The sequence below is a fragment of the Falco rusticolus genome, chromosome 10 (genome assembly GCF_015220075.1).
Source record: "Falco rusticolus isolate bFalRus1 chromosome 10, bFalRus1.pri, whole genome shotgun sequence".
Classification (NCBI taxonomy): Eukaryota; Metazoa; Chordata; class Aves; order Falconiformes; family Falconidae; genus Falco; species Falco rusticolus.
The window spans coordinates 3,245,791-3,251,877 of NC_051196.1; the positions used below are offsets into that span (position 1 = coordinate 3,245,791).

At 43.4% G+C, this 6,087-nt stretch overlaps 1 protein-coding gene across 6 annotated transcripts in view; it reads right to left on the minus strand.

Annotated features, from left to right (window-relative positions):
* Window positions 1–6,087, minus strand: part of TSPAN4 (tetraspanin 4) — a 443,813-nt gene that overhangs the window by 97,005 nt on the left and 340,721 nt on the right. The gene's annotated exons all lie outside the window — the stretch shown is intronic.

Below are 6,087 nucleotides of genomic sequence, written 5' to 3' on the forward strand. Positions count from 1 at the left end.
GGGGGCACTGAGCTCTTCTCCCTGGGATCCAGTGACAGAAATGGTTCAAAGCTGTGGCACGGGAGGTTTGGACTGGACATGAGGAAGCATTTCTTTACCAACAGGGTGGTCAAACCCCAGAACAGGCTTCCCAGAGAGGTGGTGGATGCCCCATGCCTGTCAGTGTTTAAGAGGTAAATACCCTTCGACAACACCCTTAACGATATACTTTAACTTTTGGTCAGCCCTGAACTGGTCAGGCACTTGGACTAGATGATCATTGCAGGTCCCTTCCAACTGAAATAGTCTATTCTATTCTACACTCCAAGAAATCATTTGCATGCACTTGGTAGAGAAAACTGACAGAAAGGTACCTCCCTCTCCCCAAACCAGAAAGCTCCAAAGCTTCCACACGATTTCAAGCAACGTGAGACTAGAAGGCATCTCCCACCTACACTCTGTGGGCTTTTGCCATCCAAGCTATTAGACACTACATGTCCAACAATACACTATGAAGAGATATGGAATTCATCCTTCCACTTGCACAGTCTCCAAGACAAAAAGACCTGGCTAATGATCTTCTTATCTATCTTGTCCCCATCACAACTGCTGGTGAAAATACACTCTCTACACAGTTGTTGACATGCTGCTACTCTCTCTTTGGGTTCAGGTATTTTAACTCTAAGTGACCACATGTGGGATGCACAGCCTCACTTTTCATCAAGTACCTCTTCCCATCATAAAACAATTCCCTCAGATACCACTTGCATCATCTGTATACTCTGTCTGGGCTGTTCCATACTGGATCTCAGCATATGATGGAGCAGGAAACTAAGTGTAATTGCCAGTGCAGATGAATTTGCCCAAAGCAGCATGAAATTTAAGAGAATGTCTGTCCTTCTGTTGTTCTGATACAAGGTGGCAGGCAACAAAGCATGTTCAGGGCAGAAGGACATGCAGTAACAAAGAAAACAGAGGTTTAGAAGAAAAAAAAGTCAGAGGAAAGCACTAGAGGAAAAGGCAGCTTTCTCAGACCCAGACGCTGCCTTTCCTTCACTGCAGCAGCACAGGGAGAGCTGATGAAAATATGATGTCATTGTGCCCCTTCATATAAAGGGAGAAAGTTGCTGTTGGCAAGCTGCTGTCTGGGTAATTGCTTCCTCCTTGGTCTGATGAATCTGAGATTTGCTGTCAGCCTTCCAGGGACAGTGAAAAGCTCATCCATTTTCTCCATTTTATCTGGATGAAATGGCCATGGGATTTGCTTAGTTGGGCAGCATTACTGTGAATGATTATGAAGAAGTGCTAAAGCACCACCAACACGTGCATGGCACTACCAGGGCTGCCTATTAGTCCCCTCTAATAAAAACTAGTTCTTACAAAGAATAATTATCCTCAGTTGTAATCTTTAATAGCTATGGCTGGTGCAAGCAGCTAGAGCTAGTTTCTGAAATGCCTAAATAAATACTTCTGTCAGGACCTTTAAGGAGCTGTGATCAAAATATGACACCTTTTTCAGTGAGCTCAATGCTGCAAAGCCAGTTCTCTTCAGGTTTTCTATGCAAAACACTGTCCTGCTCTCAACAAGCCCAAGGAAAGCAGAGTCAAGCTCACCCCAACAGCTTTGTAAGTACAATTATGCATTCAACATGCTTGCACAATCTCATACATTAAAAGAGGCAGAGTCAAAGAGATCTTGGAGAGAAAGCAGAAACAGCTTGCCCTGTAGTCACACCCTCTTCTTCCCAGCCATTGCTCCCATTGCAAGAAGTTCTTGTTTGGTAGAGGTCTGGTTGGGTCATGCTTGCTTTCACTCAGAAGTTCAGCAAAGGCTTCCAGGCAAATAGCATCTTTCAGAATCAAGAGAAAAACCCCTTGCTCAGGCAGGAATCCTGCTGCTTTGTTTTGCTCTAAACAGGTTCAAAGTCAAGTCCTTTCTCTTTAAACCAATGCAAGCCAGGGCAAAACACACAGTGAGCCTGCAGTGGCTACAAGTGGCTAGAACATCCCAGACCTGGTGATGCTGGTGGCACAACAGCACTTGGCACTTAGCATACTGAACACACTCCAGGGCCTTCCCCTAAAAGGGCTTTTGACAAGTAAAACTTTTGGCTTCCCCCACTATTAAATTGACTAAACAAGCATATCATTACCTTAAAGCCAGCTAGAAATGGGAAATTAACTCTGACAAAAGGGACAAAAGGCTCACAGTGAAACTTTTGTGTCTTCTACCCAAGAGCAGCTCTCAGAAAGCCAGGCTTATTACAGACACAATCGACTCACAATAAAACTTTGCTATAGGGCAAGAAAACCAACAGCAGAGAAATAATTTCTCTCTGTAAAGCATCTGCTTGCTGACTTTATTGCTGTTGCCAACACGAACTGCAGAACTAAATAGTGGCAATATTTGTATGAAAAGGAGAAATGCTCAACATTGCCAATGAGAAATGGTTCTCCTCTCTTTACATCAGCCCCCACCCCTGCTCTCTGGAAAATGGACCCTCTGAAGCTCTAGCAGGAAGTGTCCAGCATTTTCTCCCTCCAGGTGCCTCTCAAAGTATCGAAATACACAACAGCTCTGCACAGAAGCTAAGGCAGAAGCATTTGGATGTGGGATTAAACAGGTGCCAAATCCTTTTGCAAACCCCAGGCATCCCCTTTTGCAAAGCAATGGCCACAGAGAAGCAGGAGGCTCTCCCAGCTCTGCAGCTGGAATGCCGACCAAGGACTGCTTGGTGCCTGTCCCCAGGCCTCAAGGTTATTATCCCAAAAGTGCTTTGGGGACGTTACAAGACTGTTCCACTGCACCCTGTGCAATCTCCAGCCCCAACCGTTAAATTGTACCTCCACAAATGTTCACTACAGTCTGTTCCTGATTGCACTGGCTATAGGAAAGCTCATGCTTGGGGGCCACAATGGCTTACCACCACCTGTCCCACAGCAAACAGATTGGTGCAAGGGCAGCCAAAGTCCTTCTGGCATAGACTGGGAGAGAAATATCAGCCAGACAGCAGATAGAGGGAGTCTGCAGCAGTTCCAGCCTCAGCTGGCCCATCTGAAACACCTCAACAGGTTCATCTCTGAGGAGGCGATTTCTGTGTGATGCCGGATAGGCACAGTGAGAGGGAAGAACCACTCACACGTAATGCTCTGCACCAATACAAGCCATCTATTTTTCTGAATTCAGAGTTTGGTTTTTTTTTACAAGCATGTTATTCACATCTAAATTCCACACAGGTGTTGCTCATGCCTTCTGCCCCCATGATGTCCTCTGGGCCCACTGCAGATGAGTAGTCTAGGAAAGACTTTTTGTATTCACACACACTGTTCTCTGCTTAGATTTAGCAAAAAGCTGCCAGTGTGGTGGTATTAATACATATACAGACCACAAGGTTTAGAGCTCGCTGGGTATACTTTGATCAATGAAATGCCTCTTCCCTGGGTCTGCAGCTGCTTTATAATAGGTATTTGATAGGATCTAAACAAGCCCAGGGAAGTTCATCCAATCCTAATCTGCTACCAATGGTCTCTGCTGTCTGTGTTATAACAGAGTAAACCTGCAGTCAGGTAGAGCAGATGAGAAAGAAAGAAATAAAACTAGTTTAAGTCTGTCTAGACTGCAGAGCACATCAGGTAAGTCCTGTTGTATCACATGTGGCTTTAAGGGAAAGGGAAAAGAATTGCTACAACAACAAAAGAACAAGCTGGGTGCCCTCATACATGCTTATTCGCATGCACATAATATATAATGCATACTCCTAAATGGGGTATTCCCTTGCCAAATCTCTGATGTAATTTGAAGTATTTCAGCTGCCTAAAAGCACAGGTCACACGACACAGCCAAATCCAGCTCGTGCAAAACAGCACAGACCCACCAACTTCTAAGCAGCTATGCAAATACGTGGAACCTTTTCCCATATGGTTATATCTCCCCCTTCCACCTGATGTGTAAGGAACATAGCAGCCAGTAACAAAGAAAAGCAGAATACAGACCCCTTGACTTGAAAGAACTATTGGTAATTCCATACAACTCACTAACTTTCTGCACGTAAGCCAGAAACAAGTCAGCAAAGCATTTGCAGCAAGATCAGTGGTTTGGAAAATTTGGTCAACTCATACAATCACACTCTGTAAATGAGAAGAGTCTGAAATGGCAAGGGAGTCTCTCCAGTGCTCTCCAGGGGGAGGAGCAGCAGCATGAAGCGTAATGAAGCTCAAATAATTGAATCCCTTTTTTTGTTTTTAAATTCCACTTTTCGAGTTTGTTCATGAAGAATATCAATCCAAAACAGAGGCCCAATTTATAATGCCAAGCGTAAATGCAACAGTGAGACTGGCTCTTGATAAAGTTTTGGCTTTTGAAAAACTCCTGCTTGGATTAGCCTGACCATTTGTATAAAAGGAACAAATAAGGCTGTTCTCGTTATCCTCCCTTGCTGTTTCAAAGCAGGTGTGAGAAACTGACACACGTACAAATAGCGTATCTGAGCCAGCCAGGGAGAGCGAGTACAAACAAACCTTTTTGCTGCTTTTCACCAGTTGTGCCTCTAACTGAATTACTGAATCACAAAGAGAGTAAGGGAGGAAAAGGCAACATTGCCGCTTTCAGGTCTCTTTTGTATCATGCTGCAAAACCTTGTAGCAGAGGCCTTAGCTTTTACTGGCATGCCAACAGTGAACACACAGAAATTCTGACTAAAATTTTGTTACTGAGATTAAACACATGGCTTTTAAAGAAGGATGCTAAAAGCACACTTTTTTGTGCACGTGTGTGTGTCCTTCTTAGCCAATGCCATACTCCTTGCCCTCTCCATCTCCTTGCCGTCTTTACAGCCACGAGCCATTCCCAAACTTCCTCCAATTTCAAAGAGTTCTGGTTCAGGTTACCAGTCATTTACCCTTAGTAATGCTTTATGGTCCTAGTACCACTACATAGTATTCTTAAAGCAATCTTTTTTAAAAATAAAAGGGTAAGACTGAAGACAAATTCCTTAATTCTGAAGAAATTCCTTCAGTTCTGAAGAAAACTGCTTGAAGGCCTGCCTTTCTTCCTCCTGCCATTGCAGACATTTTCAGCTGGCAGGGCTGGTTTTCAGCTATAGAAATGTCTCCAGATAACTGAACTGAATATTTTTTATGATGAGTACTCCCTCCATCATACAAATGCTTGTCATTTTTTTAATACAGAACCTACTTGCACATAAATATGCTGTGTTCAAATGCTTTATGACTATTTACTGCTTGCTATAAAAGAAGACGGGCTCAGAAGACTGCCATGCCTTCCCACAGCAGGGCAGAGACCGTACAGCCTTGGTTCACCTTATTTTGTTGAGAGAGAGAGAGAGAGAAGGAAACAATTATGTGGGTTTATTCAGTAAGAAAGGGCAGAAAGGCTCTTCGTTTTGTTGCCACAACAATGGCATTTAAAAAAAGTAATAATATAAAAAAACCCTCCTAAAATTGGCAGCTCACAGAATATTACACAAAAACCAAACAGCAAAAGAATTCACTGAAATTAGAGCCGAGGTGCGGCTTTTCTCTGCACACCCAAGTTTTGCAACCTAATGTTTCTAAAGACAGACACCAGTGTCACTGAGCTGTGAACTCCAACATATGTGGCTTTATGTGGAGAAAGGTGTAACATTCAAGGTCCTTTCACAGCTTTGGAAAAGCTCTCTGCCATTCAGTAAATGCCACACTCCCAAAAGCCTCACTGATGGTATATTACAGAAACCAGCAAGCCTGAAATAACTGTGATATCCTTCAACACTTAACATCATACAAACTTAACTGTACAATCAAGCTTTCCCTGTCATCTCCTTGACTGTTTCCCTGCCCTCTGCAAATAAAACCATTGCCTCTTGGGTGTTCTGCATCCCATCCTGTCTGATCCTTTCATCCTACCTGCATCTTCCTTACAGCACTGCTCACCCCCCCTCCTCTGTTCAGAAAGGAGTAAAAAACAAAAAGGGGAGGGGGGGCACAAAACCCATTCAAACTTTCAAATCATATCTATTTGCCTTAATTAAAAAAAAAAAAAAATCATATTCACCCTTCCTCTTTCTGGACATCAGCAATTCCTAAAACTCTGATCACACCCTTCGTATG